Source organism: Pseudophryne corroboree, chromosome 11 (assembly GCF_028390025.1).
Source record: "Pseudophryne corroboree isolate aPseCor3 chromosome 11, aPseCor3.hap2, whole genome shotgun sequence".
Lineage (NCBI taxonomy): Eukaryota > Metazoa > Chordata > Amphibia > Anura > Myobatrachidae > Pseudophryne > Pseudophryne corroboree.
In genome coordinates this window covers 191,210,705-191,229,257 of record NC_086454.1, presented here as the reverse complement: position 1 = coordinate 191,229,257, position 18,553 = coordinate 191,210,705, and the positions used below count along the sequence as shown (strand labels likewise).

Here is an 18,553-nt window from a genome sequence, read left to right as displayed (position 1 = left end):
TCAGTAAAATGACCCAAAAATCTAAATCAAAATCGTCTGAGGAGAAGCGTAAACTTGCCAATGTGCCATTTACGACACGGAGTGGCAAGGAACGGCTGAGGGTCTGGCCTATGTTCATGGCTAGTGGTTCAGCTTCACATGAGGATGGAAGCACTCATCCTCCTGCTAGAAAACTTAGAAGAGTTAAGATGGCAAAAGCACAGCAAAGAACTGTGCGTTCTTCTAAATCACAAATCCCCAAGGAGAGTCCAATTGTGTCAGTTTGCGATGCCTGACCTTCCCAACACTGGACGGGAAGAGGTGGCGCCTTCCACCATTTGCACGCCCCCTGCAAGTGCTGGAAGGAGCACCCGCAGTCCAGTTCCTGATAGTTAAATTGAAGATGTCACTGTTGAAGTACACCAGGATGAGGATATGGGTGTTGCTGGCATTGGGGAGGAAATTGACAAGGAGGATTCTGATGGTGAGGTGGTTTGTTTAAGTCAGGCACCCGGGGAGACACCTGTTGTCCGTGGGACGAATATGGCCATTGACATGCCTGGTCAAAATACCAAAAAAATCACCTCTTCGGTGTGGAATTATTTCAACAGAAATGTGGACAACTGGTGTCAAGCCGTGTGTTGCCTTTGTCAAGCTGTAATAAGTAGGGATAAGGACGTTAACCACCTCGGAACATCCTCCCTTATACGTCACCTGGAGCGCATTCATCAGAAGTCATTGACAAGTTCAAAAACTTTGGGTGACAGTGGAAGCAGTCCACTGCCAACTAAATCCCTTCCTCTTGTAACCAAGCTCCTGCAAACCACACCACCAACTCCCTCAGTGTCAATTTCCTCCTTAGACAGGAAAGCCAATAGTCCTGCAGGCCATGTCACTGTCAAGTCTGATGAGTCCTCTCCTGCCTGGATTCCTCTGATGCATCCTTGAGTGTAACGCCTACTGCTGCTGGCGCTGCTGTTGTTGCTGCTGGGAGTCAATCGTCATTCCAGAGGGGAAGTCGGAAGACCACTTGTACTACTTCCAGTAAGCAATTGACTGTCCAACAGTCCTTTGCGATGAAGATGAAATATCACAGCAGTCATCCTGCTGCAAAGCGGATAACTCAGGCCTTGGTAGCCTGGGTGGTGAGAAACGTGTTTCCGGTATCCACTGTAAATTCACAGGGAACTAGAGAATTGATTGAGGTACTGTGTCCCCGGTACCAAATACCATCTAGATTCCATTTCTCTAGGCAGGCGATACCGAAAATGTACACAGACGTCAGAAAAAGAGTCACCAGTGTCCTAAAAAATGCAGTTGTACCCAATGTCCACTTAACCACGGACATGTGGACAAGTGGACCAGGGCAGACTCAGGACTATATGACTGTGACAGCCCACTGGGTAGATGTACTGCCTCACGCAGCAAGAACAGCAGCGGCGGCACCAGTAGCAGCATCTCGCAAACGCCAACTCGTTCCTAGGCAGGCTATGCTTTGTATCACCGCTTTCCATAAAAGGCACAAAGCTGATAACCTCTTACGGAAACTGAGGAACATCATCGCAGAATGGCTTACCCCAATTGGACTCTCCTGGGGATTTGTGACATCGGACAACGCCACCAATATTGTGCGTGCATTACATCTGGGCAAATTCCAGCACGTCCCATGTTTTGCACATACAGTGAATTTGGTGGTGCAGAATTATTTAAAAAGCGACAGGGGCGTGCAAGAGATGCTGTCGGTGGCCCGAAGAATTGCGGGCCACTTTCGGCATTCAGCCACCGCGTGCCGAAGACTGGAGCACCAGAAAACACTCCTGAACCTGCCCTGCCATCATCTGAAGCAAGAGGTGGTAATGACGTGGAATTCAACCCTCTATATGCTTCAGAGGATGGAGGAGCAGCAAAAGGCCATTCAAGCCTATACAGCTACCTACGATATAGGCAAAGGAGGGGGAATGCACCTGACTCAAGCGTAGTGGAGAATGATTTCAACATTGTCCAAGGTTCTGCAACCCTTTGAACTTGCCACACGTGACGTCAGTTCAGACACTGCCAGCCTGAGTCAGGTCATTCCCCTCATCAGGCTTTTGCAGAAGAAGCTGGAGAGATTGAAGGAGGAGCTAAAACAGAGTGATTCCGCTTGGCATGTGGGACTTGTGGATGGAGCCCTTAATTCGATTAACCAGGATTCACGGGTGGTCAATCTGTTGAAATCAGAGCACTACATTTTGGCCACCGTGCTCGATCCTAGGTTTAAAGCCTACGTTGTATTTTTCTTTCCAGCAGACACAAGTGTGCAGAGGTGCAAAGACCTGCTGGTTATTAAATTGTCAACTCAAGCGGAACGTGACCGGTCAACAGCTCCTCCTTCAATTTCTCCCGCCACTGAAGCTGCAAGGAAAAGGATTTCCTAGCCCACCCGCTGGCAGTGACGCAGGGCAGTCAGGAGTGAAAGCTGACATCTCGTCCGGACTGAAGGACCTACCAACGATTACTGACATGTTTACTGTCACTGCATATGATTCTGTCACCATTGAAAGAATGGTGGAGGATTATATAAGTGACAGCATCCAAGTAGGCACGTCAGAAAGTCCGTATGTATACTGGCAGGAAAAAGAGGCAATTTGGAGGCCCTTGCACAAACTGGCTTTATTTTACCTAAGTTGTCCCCCCCTCCAGCGTGTACTCCAAAAGAGTGTTTAGTGCAGCTGGTAACCTTGTCAGCGATTGGCGTAGGAGGTTACTTCCACTAAATGTAGAGATGATGATGTTCATCAAAATGAATTAGAAATTCCTCTGGGAAGACCTTTACCAGCAATTGCTTCCAGAAAGTACACAGGGACCTGTGATGGTGGATTCCAGCGGGGACGAATTAATACTCTGTGAGGAGGAGGATGTACACAGTGAAAGGGGTGAGGAATCAGACGATGAGGATGAGGTTGACATGTTGCCTCTGTTGAGCCAGTTTGTGCAAGGAGAGATTGATTGCTTCTTTTTAGGTGGGGCCTAAACAAAACAGTAATTTCAGCCACAGCCATGTGGCAGACACCGTCGCTGAAATGATTGGTTTGTTAAAGTGAGCATGTCCTGTTTATACAACATAAGGGTGGGTGGGAGGACCCAAGGACAATTCCATCTTGCACCTCTTTTTATTATTTGCATCATGTGCTGTTTGGGGCCTATTTTTTTAAATCTGCCATCCTGTCTGTAACTGCAGTGCCACTCCTAGATGGGCCAGGTGTTTGTGCCGCACACTTGTGTCGCTTAGCTTGGCCATCCAGCTACCTCATTGCACCTCTTTTACTTCTTTGCATCATGTGCTGTTTTAGGCCTATTTTTTAAATCTGCCATCCTGTCTGCCACTGCAGTACCACTCCTAGATGGTCCAGGTGTTTGTGCCGCAGACTTGTGTCGCTTAGCTTGGCCATCCAGCTACCTAATTGCACCTCTTTTTCTTCTTTGCATCATGTGCTGTTTGGGGACTAGTTTTTGAATAGTGCCATCTTGTCTGCAACTGCAGTGCCACTCCTAGATGGGCCAGGTGTTTGTGCCGCACACTTGTGTCGCTTAGCTTAGTCATACAGCCATCTCAGTGAAACTTTTTGGCCTAAAAACAATATTGTGAGGTGTGAGGTGTTCAGAATAGACTGGAAATGAGTGGAAATTAATGTTATTGAGGTTAATAATATAGTAGGAGCAAAATTACCCCCAAATTGTGTGATTTTAGCTGTTTTATGTTTTTTTCAAAAATCATCCAGATCCAAAACCAAAACACGAAAGGGTGTTTTGGCAAAACCAAGCCAAAACCAAAACACGAAAGTAGAATTAGACCCAAAACCAAAACACAAAACATGAAAAGTGCCAGCCGCACATCTCTAATATAAAGCAGTTCAATACTTTATTTAAAAAGTTGAAACTTTACATTGTATTTTTTAGCAATATCACATAGTAATGATGTTTACCAATTTTTTTTAATGTATATGTAAATTTGAATCATTTTTTCTTAAACAATAAAAAGATGCAAGTGTTTTAAAATAAAGGGTGTTTTGTAGTGATGAGCGGATTCGGTTTTACTCGGTTTTACTCGGTTCTCAAAACGGCATCTTATTGGCTATCAAAACACGTCACATGTTTTGATAGCCAATAAGATGCCAGTAAGGATGACTTTACAAAACACTAGTGATGAGCGGATTCGGTTTTACTCGGTTTTACTCGGTTCTCAAAACGGCATCTTATTGGCTCACGGATGTCACATCCGTGAGCCAATAAGATGCCGTTTTGAGAACCGAGTAAAACCGAGTAAAACCGAATCCACTCATCACTAGTGTTTTGTAAGGCCATCCTCTCTTTACCAGCAATCAGGTAAAAATATTGTAAATATAATAAATCATTTTCTAATAAGTGCGCTCCACAGAGATACTTTTTGGTTTATATTTAATGTTAGTCTCTATCGACAGGAGATCATCTCTGTGTTGAAGCTTGCCCATTGATAAAGGTGTAGTGTTAAAGAAAGTGATTCAAAACATACTAACTGATTTTGAATAAATAAAACACTAGTTTCAAATTCAGAGCGCATTAAGGTAATATATATATATATATATATACATAAAGAGAGAGATTGAGAGATTTTTTTGGGTGCTACACTCCAGTGTACTATACTATTATTTTAATATTTTCTGTGACACTGCCGGTCAGACCGCAGAGTAGTCATACACATATTGTGACATAAAGGCATTCTCTGCCAACTTTGGGGTGTACCAGTTATAGCTACAGTAAAAAATATATCATTTAAAAAAATATATTTGTTTTTTGGTGCTGAACTCCAGTGTTTTTATTATTTTTCTGAAACACTGCCGGTCAGACCACAGAATATAATCTCATATACTGTACGTATTGTGTGACACTGTGGGTGAAATTGAATAGCAGTGTTCGATTACTATTTCTGACTCACACACTTATTGTGTTACACTGTGGGTGAAGGAGGTACCACAGTAATATATTTTATTTTGTAATCATACACATATTGTGCAATGCTGTTGGTGAAATTAAACTGCAATGTTCGATTACTATTTCTGACTCATACACACATTTTGTGATGCTGTGGGTGAAGGTGGTACCACAGTAATATATTTTATTTTATTTCATACTCATACACATATTGTGCGACACTGTGAAATTAAAATGCAGTGTTCGATTACTATTTCTGACTCATACACGAATTTTGTGACACTGTTGGTGGAACATATTTTTGTACAAATTGTGGTGTGTGCTGTACCCCACTTGGTTCTTGTTTGTTGATAGCTATGGAGGACGAACAATTGAGAAGAGAGCAGGAAGCACATACTAATGCTGCAGGTGCTGACATCAGCCATGATGATACAAGTTTGTGAACGTCATCTACTAAGGCCAATGCCCAAGGGCATAGATGGCTTAGGTCAGGGCATGTAAAATCAAAGAAGCATTTTAATTTTACAGTGGATTAAGTATATAAAGAGAGAGAAGAATTGCCTTAAACTGGTGCACATTGCAACATATAAAACACAACCTTTAATTCAATTGATATTAAAAGGTAGCAAAATACAGGATAAAAATACAAATACAGTAGGTGAAAGAAGATAAGAAAAGTGTTTAAAATATAACTCTTCCACACACAGAATATCCGCTAAACGTAGGACTAATATGACTTTTAAAAATAGCATATTCATGTGTTTGTACCTATGTTTATTGTTATCAGATATTTTACAATATTGACATGATTTACATGTTCCTTATTGTTCGCAAATATTTACACACTAGCGGATGTTCAACATATAATTGACACAAATTTGTGTGTCTTGTTGTAATCATGTATCATCCAAGTATCATATATAGGAATCATGTTGTTACTTCAGAAAGCTGATCAGTGTAATCAGGAGTGATCTTAAATAAATGGGTCTCTCTATAATGCTGGAATAATAGAGAGGAATGCTGATAATTGTAGATAGTGTGAAATTCATACAATTAGTGTGTCACATTAATATTATTGAATTTAGTCTGTGTCTCCATATAGCGCTATATACTAAGTATGTATATTTAATTCAGCATTAAATACTTTTAGAATCCTATAGGGTTCACTGTTAGTGTTGTGCTTGAATTATACTTGGCACATTGTTCCTTTACTCCTTCGGGAAATAATGAGTAAACACATATAATCTAACTGACCAGGTTTTTATGTAACTGACATTCGAGAACTACGTTCAACTGTCCATAACACCTAGGGGTTTGAGGCCTTGTGTTTTTCCATCCTTTGAGTTAGCCACTCAGACGTTAAAAAATGAATGAGAAAAAACGTTGACAACATGGGGGGTAATTCCAAGTTGATCGCAGCAGGATTTTTGATAGCAATTGGGCAAAACCATGTGCACTGCAGGGGAGGCAGATATAACATGTGCAGAGAGAGTTAGATTTGGGTGGGGTGTGTTCAATCTGCAATCTAATTTGCAGTGTAAAAATAAAGCAGCCAGTATTTACCCTGCACAGAAATAAAATAACCCACCCAAATCTAACTCTTTCTGCACATGTTATATCTGCCTCCCCTGCAGTGCACATGGTTTTGCCCAATTGCTATCAAAAATCCTGCTGCGCGATCAACTTGGAATTACTCCCATGGTCTCTTAGCCTAATAAATATTTTGATCAAACATGACAAAATTATGTTGGAAAAATACAGACAAGAAATCTCAATCATAGGGGATAAATTAAAGAATCATGAAAATTTGGAAAAGTTTAAAAAAACATATAAGTACAAACAAGAAATCAAGTCCATTGAGAAGGAGGTAATCAACAGGAAAAAGGGAAAATTACAAGAGATAAGAATTACTTTCTCTCTAATACATTCTACAGATGGAGCCATATTAAACGAAGAAATACAACAGATAATCATGATGGCTATACCACTTCAGAGATGGATTCATCAGAGAATGAAGCTACCAGTGGGCAATCCTCCTTTCAAAACCAATAGAAGGATTTTTTAGGGGCTACACCAAGAGAGATCAGAGATACTATAGGACGCAATATAAGAATATCAAAAGAGGAAAGAGAGGCCCAAGAAAATGGAGGGAGGACCACAGGGAGTACAGACGCTACAGGAAGTAATTGCCACCGACTCCCTGAGAATTATAAATGTAACTGAATGATTCCTTAACCCTACTCAAATAGAAATTTTAAACAAAGGGCTTTCTTTCTCACCTACCCAATCCTTCGATAGATTCAATTTAGAGAAGGATTTGAACCTTTTTGCTAGGAAATTACTCCTGAAAAAATTCTTCTCGAGAAGAGATGGTCAAGAAATTTGGGGTTCAACCCCTCAGAATCTTACAAAGGAAGATATAGAAGCCATCTAGGATGAACTAGAAGGTCCCCCATATGAACCACACGAAAGTATAAGTGGAACTCCGATGCAGGTATCATTAAAAACCACGGAAGCTGTCTTCACAAGTTAAGATCTTTGTGGATCCTGTAAGCAAGGACTTAGATAATCTTGAACAAAAGAAGAAAAGTACTAAATACCAAAAAAATCTAAGCAAGGAGCAAAAGAAAGCATTAAGTGATATACTAAGCTGAGAGGATACCATTGTCAAACCCTCAGACAAAGGGCGGAACGTGGCATTTTGGTCTTGAGATAGATATATAAAGGAATTGGAAAAACAGCTTAACAACAAAATTTGTTATTAAAAAACTTACTGAACCCTCCTAGTGACTTTTTGGAACTGTACAAAAAAATCATACAGAGAGCAGATGATAATGGAATCATCTCCAAAAGGGACTTTGAATTTTTGGTAACTGAATATCCCAAGGTACCGACTCTATATCATATTCCGAAGATTCATAAAGATGAGGGCAACCCACCCAGCAGACCCATTGTCTCGGGTATGGGAAGTTTGACAGAGAAGGCTAGCATGTTTGTGGACTCGCATCTGAGGAAATATGTGACAAGTTTACCTTCCTACACAAGAAACACTTTAGATGTCCTGAATAAAATCCAAGATGTGATTCTGAGTACTGACATATATTTGATAACCTGTTATGTACAAAGTATCTATACGAATATTAAACATGAATATGGCATCCAGGCAGTTAACTATTTTTTAAGCATGGACCATTCCTCTGATTTTAACACCTTTCTCCTGAAACTCTTGCAATTTGTATTGATGAAGAATGTAACAACAACTTCTATCTCCAGGTACAGAGCACGGCTATGGGCACAACATGTGCCTTTACGTATGCCAATCTGTACCTGGGGTGGTGGGAGAGCTGGTATTTTGTGAAGAGAATGACGTTTACACTACTCATGTAATTATGTTGCTGAGATACAGCGACGATCTCCTCATTATATGACTGATAATAATAATAATAATAATAATAATAATTTTATTTTATTTATATAGCGCTTTTTCTCCAACAGGACTCAAGGCGCTTATGAGATAGACAGAAGAAAAGTCAATATTCTCGATGTGTCACTCACCCTAGAGGAGGATGGCCACATATCTTCAGATCTTTTTCATAAGATTAATAGCATTCTCCACAACGACAGCTCCCACCACCCACCAGTTTTGAGAGGATTACCCAAGGGAGAATTGGAGGAATTGCTCCAAAGATGAAACCTTTCATATGAGAGCAAAATAATTAAGTGGGAGATTGGAATATTGCGGATACAGCAAGAGATCCATCAAAAAGCCTTAAATGTGACCAGAAAACATGCCAGAGACAAGATACTGACACCAATGGGTACCAAAAAAAGAAACAGAGAAGATCTGTTTCATAGGAATGTTCTGTCAGGAGTGGAAAGATATTCAGAGAATTTTACAGACACACTCTGTGCTGAATACGGATCCAGATTTAGCTGCCGCACTGGGAAAAGACATCAGTATCAACTGGAGAAGGCCCAAAAATGTGAAAGATCTTTTGGTTGAGAACCATTTGGGAACCAAAAAATCAGTTTGTAAGAAAAAAGGTTCACACAAATGTGGCACATGCAAAGCATGCACTACAATGATACCTACAACCAAATATACAGATAAATTTAACAGAACATGGCAGATTGGAGAACACATAAATTGTAATATTGTTATTATTATTATTATTATTATTATATTTTATTTATAAGGTGCCACAAGTGTTTCGCAGCGCCGTACAAAGGACAGTACAGGGAGACAATACTTAGCATTACAGTAAATAAATAACAAAAATAGTGTACATGTAACAAAGAGCACCACAATTCTCAAAGCATAATACAGCAAAGAGGTAAGTAGTGAGGGAGTAATCAGCGTACTACTTGGGGCTAGTGGCCATAGATGGAGATGAGCCTTGACCAGCAGGAGAAAAAGCGGGTAAAGATGGTCGCTGAGTAGGAGAGAGCTGTGAGTGAAATGTGTCAAGAAGAGGGCTTTGACAACAAGAGGAAAGAGGGCCCTGCTCTGAAGAGCTAACAATCTAGTGGGAAGGGGTGACAGACAGATGACATGAGGTGCGAGCAAGTGGGAGGTAGCCTGATGGCATGGTGTAAAACATCTGCAGTTATATACAATCTTACATGTCCATGTTACAAGAGTTACATTGGAAAAACAAATAGACCATAGGTTCTCAAACTCGGTCCTCGGGACCCCACACAGTGCATGTTTTGCAGGTAACCCAACAGGTGCACAGGTGTATTAATTACTCACTGACACATTTTAAAAGGTCCACAGGTGGAGTTAATTATTTCACTTGTGATTCTGTGAGGAGACCTGCAAAATATGCACCGTGTGGGGTCCTGAGGACCGAGTTTGAGAACCTGTGAAATAGACCATTAAAAAGAAGGATTTTGGAACATATTGGCAGTATTAGGAATCCCGAACGAGATCCGGGACTTTTTAATCCTTTAACCCCTATAGCACGCCACTTTCTGAAGTACCATCAAGCTGAATCTATGGGCCTGACAGTTTTCGGTATGAAGAGAGTAGTTATGAACATTCGAGGAGGTGATGTGGATTGTGAACTACTGAAACAGGAGACAAGGTTAATCTTTTTGATGAACACTCTCAAACCAAGAGGTTTGAATGAAGAGAACACATATACTGCTTTCTTGGAATAATATTGTCTATCTGATATATTTTTCAATTATCAAGCTCACACTCTGGCTGCCTTCTCCTCTTCCTTAAAGATACAAGAGTATATTATTTTGCCAATGTAATGGAACATCTAAATATTTACCAGTGAACAATGAAACTAACACCTGTGAATAACATAATTTATTCCAATATTCATATAGTATGATACGTCATTTTTACAAATACTTCATGTGTCTGAGAATCCATTTTCGGATGATGATTTTATGACCCATCTGAAATGGAAATTACAACAGGAGATAATGGGGAGGACCGAATGAAGAGAATACATATATATATTTTTTTTAATAATAGAGTCTGTTTGACATATATTCCAATTAAAAAACCAAACACCTGGTGGTCCTCTTTTCTCCCCAATGGTTACAATACCACACTATTCTGCTAATGTAATGGAATTTTTTAATACTCAGTTATGAACAAGGTAACTAATATCTGTCAATAATGGAATGCACTTTACTACATAGAATATAACATGTTCTTTTTATAAATACTTACCTGTGAGCCGCCCTATGTATCCGAGAATACATCCCCAGATGATGATCTTACGATCCATCTGAAATGAAAAAACAAAATAAGAGAATGGGTAAATATACAATATATAATATTGCGGACAATTAATTAATGACCTTCATTGAATTAAAAAGTCCACATGCACAAATTATAATTTTTCTCTTTACACTCACTATCCTGGTCACATCACTTATTTTGAGTCACACCAGAGTGTTTTTTTTGTTATTTTGCTTTTTATCACTTTTTCTGTTCACTTTTTGTACACTTAATTTGATTATACATCACACCATTATAAGCACGTAAGATACACAAGTTGTTTGTATTCATAATATAACATTTCCCTTTCACTTGTGCACAAATTGAAAGATATCACAAAATATGTTCAAATATTCAACATGCACTGGACACAGACACAGAAGTTCAATTTTGATATTCAGTACTATACGTTGTTTTTTATACACTGCAGATATCTTCACCTTCATTATAATTAAATATATATATAATTATATGAGTTCCCAATATACACCAGAATTGAGGGTCGAGAGATATGTATTTTTATAACCAATAATGATTATTAAAGATCTATCTTCACACTAGTTATATATTTATATTTGTAATTACTGGGGGTTCCACACCAAAGGATGATACAGTAATTATTGTGGAAATTGATTACAAATGATCACAGGCATAAATGCATGGTTTACAGTTTATAGAGGGTTTATTTATTATGTATATGAACATTTTTCAATTACATGTATCATTAGAACTACAGGTTGAGTACCCCTTATCCAAAATTCAAAATCACACATGTTTGGTTCCCCTACTATATATATGTATATTATATTATATATCTATATAATATATCTATATATACACATAATATATAATATATATGTAAATATCTCAGTAGGGGATTAAAAAATGTGGGATTTTGAACTTTGAATAAGGGATACTCAACCTGTATATGTCTATGGCAGGACAGGAAACAATGTATATAATCTCCTTAAGACCATACACTACCACATGAGACAGTATCAAAACAAACTTTCTTTTTTAATACATGTAGGAATTAATATGAGACTTTTTGTGTATGGAATACTTTCAATTTCAGATAGGTGCTGAATGTAGCAGGTCTGAATGCGCTGTTCCACATTCACTACATTCGACAATCGATCATGACATCTAACTAAGACTTGCTGGCAAACATGAATCTGCTGGTCACGTGACCGGAGACTGCTCAACTATAGAATACGGAGTTATCAGATGTCATCAACTGACATGTCTGGGATTGGTGAAGCGGAAAGTGCACCAGTTTATATTCCAGATCCAGGAAGCAATCGGGTTAGCCTCTGAAAAAGCAACAGCGAAACGTGCGTCAGGCATTCTGCGCACACGATGTCCGCTGTGTAGCTTAATGATATTACAGTTATATTAGACCTTATGTATAGTCCCGGGAGGATGCAATTTAAAATGTGTGTTTAGCCAGTTTAAGTTCAGCAATCATACACTAAGGAGAGAGATCACCGATGTGACTTGTTGAGATAGCTACAGTGTTCAATACTTAGCAGCTTTATATGAGTTACAGAGAGGATATCTCTAATGTCTGTATGCAGGGAACATTGATACTTTGTAACAATATATCCCTGACTATGTGTACCTTACGCATCAAATCACTAACACATGATAAATACCTGGAAACTGCTTGATAACGGTTGTAACAATATATCCCTGACCATGTGTATTATATGTATGAACTCATTGGCACATGACAAATACCTGGAAACTGCTTAATGATATAAAATTGAGAGTCTATTATTCCAAGTGATCATCTGAGACAAATAGGCAGTTACATGAAAACCTGGTCAGTTAGATTATATGTGTTTAATCATTATTTCCAGAAGGAGTAAAGGAACAATGTGCCAAGTATAATTCAAACACAACACTAACAGTGACTTCTATGGGATTCTAAAAGTATATTATGCTGAATGCAATATGCATACTTAGTATATAGACCTATATGGAGACACAGATTTAGTGCAATATTATTACTAATTGTATGAATTTCATGCTATCTATAATTATCAGCATTCCTCTCTATTATTCCAGCATTATAGAGAGGCCCATTTATTTAAGGAGTATTTCATTTAAGATCACTCTCAATTACACTGATCAGCTTTCTGAAGTAACAAGATTCCTATATATGATACTCGGATGATACATGATTACAACAAGACATACAAATGTGTGCCAATTATATGCAGAACATCCCCCAGTGTATAAATATTTACGAACAATAAAGAACATGTAAATCATGTCAATATTGTATAATATCTGATAACAATAAACAAAGGTACAAACACGAATATACTATTGTTAAAAGTCAGATTAGTCCTATGTTTAGCGGATACTCTGTTTGCGGAAGAGCCATATTTTAAACACTTTTCTTATCTTCCTTCACCTATATGTACTTTTATCTTATGTTTCTCTAGTTTTTAATATCATTTGAATTAAAGGATATATTTTATATGTTGTAATGTGCACCACTTTAAGGCAATTCTTCTCTCTCTCTCTGTATATGTAATTGATTCCTATTTTGCCTGTGGTAGCACCCCCCTACTTCTACTACTATATTAAGTAAATGTACAAATACTTTTTGTATTAGGAATCTTTGGGGGTCGCTCTTGAACATAAGCTAACTTGTGCGACCTTTATCTATTTTATAATTTTACAGTGGTAAAGAAAAAAAACATCAAAAGGAAAGATAGCTGCAAAGAAACATGAAAGTGGCAAGGAAATACTCAGGTCTTGGCCTTTAAGTGGTGGTTCTGCAACTGTCAGTGAGTTATCTTCTTCTGCATCTCATGACGATACAAGAATTTTTCACCCAGAGTCTAGAAGAGGTGGTAAAAGCAAGTTAAGCATTCAGAAACATCACACATTAATGAGGAACATTTAGGGGTGTCCACATCAGCTATGTGTGAGTCTGATATTTCTCACACTGCCCTCGCAGAGAGGCCTCTTTCACCTCCTTCCACTATCTCTGCACCATCTGCACCTCTGGGGAGCAGAACAAGTAAAGATGGTGATGATTAGGGCATAATAGAAATTGATGATTCATGTGTGGAAGTGGAACAGGATGAAGGGGATATGTATGTACTACTATCTGACCCTTAGGATGTTGTTTGAGTAAGTCAGCCACCAGTGGCTGCAGTTCTTGATGTGATAAAAAGATAGCCATGTGATGCCTGGGCAAAAAGGGGGGTACTCATGAAGCGATCGCTGCTTAAAATCTAAGCAATCTGACTAGATTGTAAGCATGATCGCTCCGTGTGTTCCCCCCACAGCGATAGCGATGCGCAGCCCCACGCATCGCTATCGCTGGTGCTAGATTGGCCTGCCATGCAGGCCAATCTAGTAGGTCTCTCATTTCACCCGCTGGGTGAAATGAGCGTCCCCCCCAATCTCGCCCCGCACGCTCAGCACACATCGCGCTGTGCTGAGCGGTGGGAGAGATGTATGTTGAGCAGTTCGCTCAGCACACATCTCTCCCACATCGGCCCGTGAGTACTGGCCTTAAGACCAAAAAAGCCACCTCTTGGGTGCAGGATTATTTTTACCCAAATTCTAACAACATTTGTCAAGGCACCTACTCCATTTGTGAGGCCAAAGTTAGTAGAGGTAGGCAGTGTCGGACTGGGACATGAAGGGCCCACCGGGGGAATGCAGTTATAGGGGCCCATACTTAGTAGTGTGGCCAGCCTCCACAGAGGCTTGAAATACACAATAGTTTAGTGCAGTGTAATGCAACATATCTACCATGTATAATACAAGTGCATAGTCTGGAACCTGATCGCTAGAGGAAGGAATGGGCCCTCAGGCAGTGGGGCCTACCGGTGGTTTCCCTTGTACCCCTGTGGGCCAGTCCGACCGTGGAGGTAGGGATGTTTACTATCTAGGCAACTCCTCCATGTTACATCACTTGCGTAATTAACACCCTCATAATCAACCTTTTCATTAGCAATCAGCAGTAGTCCTTCCAAAAAAAATTGTTTTATGGGGGCCCAAACAAAGCAAGCACTTCAGCCACAAAAGTGTCTGTCCCTGTCGCTAAAGTATTTGGTTTGTTAAACTGCATGTCCATTTTAATATCCAACATAAGGTTAGGAGGCCGGGCCCAAGGACAAGTCCATCTTGCACCACTTTTCATTTCTACACTGCTGCGTGGCAATGTTTCATAGATGTGCTAGAAACTGCCATGTGTTTGTGCCATTGCTGTGTAGGTTAGTAACCAACCGGCTCCCTGCAGCCTTTGGCCTAAAATGGTTAAAGCAATATTGTATCTCTGATGTGGACAAAATTTACTGTAACTAACTGGGCATTAATGTTATCGAGGTTAATAATACTGTAGGAACAAAAACAAGCCCAGATTCTGTGATTTTAGTTGTTTTATGATTACAGATCCAAAACCAAAACATACAAGGGTGGTACTTGTAAATCCAAATATAAATCTAAAACACAAGGCAGATACAGATCCAAACCAAAATCATGGGGGCCGCGCACAGCTCTAGTACTTACTATATATTTATATAGGGGCCCAGACTATGCATTGTTGCCAGGGACTGACTGGGGCCGAAAATCGTCCATGGCATGTGTACGTACACTACCCACGGGGGCGTGCCATGAGTCAGGTGGGTGTGGACTTACAGCATTCCCCCATTTACATGGAGATGGGCAGGAGGCGGGAGCATGTGACACGGCACATGGAATTGTGCTGCGAGTCAAAGGGCATGGAGATGGGCTGGGGTGCAGGGGAGTGGCAGGACCAGAGAGCTGGAAGCTGTGCTGCACATGGCCTTCCCCGCTCTCTGTGTGACAGGTCTGAACTACTAGCCCATCGGCCTTCTGGCATTTGCCAGATGGGCAGCCCGGCCTTGACTGTAGCACTCATGATGTCTGCAGGCAGGGCTGCCATGAGAGGGGTGCTGGAGGGTACTACTGTCTTGGGCCTGGCCACTCTGACAAAGAGGGGAGGGCCTGGGCCACATACGATCCGCTGCTGTCCACGGCCGCCCGCTGCTGAGAGGGACCCCGATCTAAGTATTGGAAATGTCACTCCCAAAATGACCACTGCCTCAGAGGAGACAGTTATTTTAAATGCTAGAGGAGGTGGCCATTTTGGGAGGGACATTTTCAAATGGTGGAAGGGGGAGGCACAAACATTTTCACCCGCCTGGACTGTTAATCCATGGCAGTGGTGGCCGGAGGAGGTGGGGGGGTTCCCTGACTACAAGTAAAACCCCAGACAATGAGCAGAACCCCTGAGAGGGATCAGAATTCCAGAAAATGGACCCCACAGTTCAGTTAAGGATGAGCAAGCTTCGTGTGGATTACTTTTTAAAAAACGTTTCACCTAATTAAATCTAAGCTATTTCAGCCTATTAAATTACTGATAGTTCTGGCAATAAAACCATTCATCTCATACTTTACAACTAACATCTGAAAATACTGCATTATCTTTGCTGTATGTTACTAGTTGAAAAGTATTGTTTTAATATGTAGGGCTACGTTGGGTAGAATTTGGCCCCTTAAAGCTGTTCATTAATAGGCTGTGTCTATTTGTATGAAAGGAAAAAAAGCACAAGTGGACTGAGGGGGCACAAGAAATTTGCTTTTTTTTACAGAGAGTTGGGTTGTAAAACCCGATACTTCTAAGGGTATTTATGCCTGAGTTTGAAAAGTACAATGCTTTCACTAGCTGTGTCTTGTGTCTTTTTACTATGTGGCCATAATATGGCGATAGGGGCATAACAGTAGGTGCATAGTATGGTGACAGGGGGATTAATGTAGGGGCATAATATGGTGTCAGGGGCATTACTGTGTCGGGCATAATATGGTGACAGGGGCATTACTTTGTGGGGCCTAATTTAGTGTTGCTCAGAGTATGTGCACCGGAACTTATATATATGCACTCTCTAGGTGGGCCATCCATGCTTCAGTCTGACACTATCGATGAAACTGGCCCATAATGTCACTTATCTACTTTTTAGAATGCTCCTGCCAGTGGCCCTACTTGGTATTGTCAAAGTCGAAAAATATCATGATTCATATGCCTTGTACTAACCCCTCATGCACATGCCCGCTGCTCGTGCACACATTCTGCCGTGCGTGCACATATCCACAATTTGCGTAAAGATCGCTCCGGCGATCACGCGCGTGGTATGCGCATTTACGGTAGAGTTTGTGAGCGTCTAGCGTGCGACTCGATCATAGCATATTTAACCCATATAGTGTGTTTTGTAGTTAATATTCCCCTAGACAATGTCAGCGAGTATGTTTCGTTTAAACTGTTCCTGGACAGAGAGATTCCTCTTTACATGATAGGAAGGGTCAGACAAAGGTTGAAAGGTGGTGTCTAGTATCCAGCTGTAGGCTATTTTAAGGGTAACATTCCGATGCTAGTTAGGAAAGGATCGCTCGCTCCTGCGTATAGTTATGTACAAATGTAGTTTATGAACATTAACTGTATTTGCTGTAAATTACACATGCGGCGGGAATCCTGAGGATACCTCCCACCAGAGCAGTTGGGGAAAGACACAGCCCACCTGTTCAAATCCACCTATGACCTTTGCTATAATGTGGAGACACATTCCTGTGTCCAATGAACAATGAGATTATACAGGGACCATTGTATTGTGAATGTATGTTGTGTATATAAAGACCACCGGTGCCTGGCCAGCCTCACTCTTTCTGAAGGCTTTCTCCCTGAATGCTGAGGACTGGATCCAGGTCGCGCTTGCGAATCATCCCCACGTATTTATTATTCTCTGTAGCCATTTTGTTCGCCATTTATGTTCTCATTTGTTCGCTCTTGTAACCATTGTTCGCCATTGTTCACATTATTTTCTGTTATTCTGTTTAGATTTCTATGTTAGTTTGTAGTGTATAACTTGTATTGTGTTTCCCTTTTTCTCTAAACCATCCACGGCGGTGTTAGAGCTGCTGTGGTTTTTAAATCCAAACCAGGTCTTGTGTTTTCACTGTTTACTGCAAAGGGCTTTTCTTAGCGTCTCAATCGCTCAAACAGCATACACATTGTTAAGGTTTTTAAGCGTTACATCATTGTAGTATCTGACTACTAAGGTTTAGAGTATAAGCATATTCTTACTGTGTTTTATTAATAAGGTTTACTGCATATCCTTCTGTGAGCGTCTGCGCCGCTCGTGTCTCACTCTCACGGCGCAGCGTCCGCTACGCCAATAGCGTAGCAGTATGGTACTCGGTACGCCTATAGCATGCTTGATATGAAGCGTGAATCCGTGAGCGTACGTGTCGCTCGTGCGTCGCGCCCACGGCCTAGCCTACGGTACTCAGTACGCAAATAGCGTACTCAGTCTGTAATAGTGTATAGCTTTATGTTTAATGGTAATAATGGACATTATCAGTATGATGGTTGATGACATGTATAGCAGCTAGGGGTGTGCACCGGGCCAATTTTCGTGTTTTGGTTTTGGATCTGTATCTCCTGCGTGTTTTGGATTTGTATTGGTTTTGCCAAAACCGCCCTTGCAGGTTTTGGTTTTGGATCTGTGTTGTTTTTTTTTAAATCATAAAAACAGCGATAATCACAGAATTTGGGGGTGCTTTTGTTCCTACAGTATTATTAACCTCAAAAACATACATTTCCACTCATTTATAATCTATTTTGAACACCTCACAGCTCACAATATTGTTTTCATCCAGTTTAGGTCAATAGGTTGCACTGAGGTAGCTGGATGACTAAGCTAAGCGACAGAAGTGGTGTGGCACAAACTCTTGGCATATCTAGGAGTGGCACTGCAGTGACAGACAGGTTATCAGTTTTTTAAACTATGCCCTATGCCAAAAAATGCTCCAAAGAGCACATAATGCACAGAAAAG

General features: G+C 40.5%; 1 long non-coding RNA gene across 1 annotated transcript in view; it reads right to left on the bottom strand.

Moving 5' to 3' along the window:
• Window positions 1–10,234: 10,234 nt before the first annotated feature.
• The window catches only part of LOC134970096 (uncharacterized), a 106,694-nt gene continuing 98,375 nt past the window's right edge, over window positions 10,235–18,553 (bottom strand). The window contains exons 2-3 of the long non-coding RNA XR_010189658.1: window positions 10,622–10,679; window positions 10,235–10,341 (exon numbers count right to left, since the gene is read on the bottom strand). This is a non-coding gene — a long non-coding RNA (uncharacterized LOC134970096). The remainder of the gene's footprint in view (window positions 10,342–10,621; window positions 10,680–18,553) is intronic.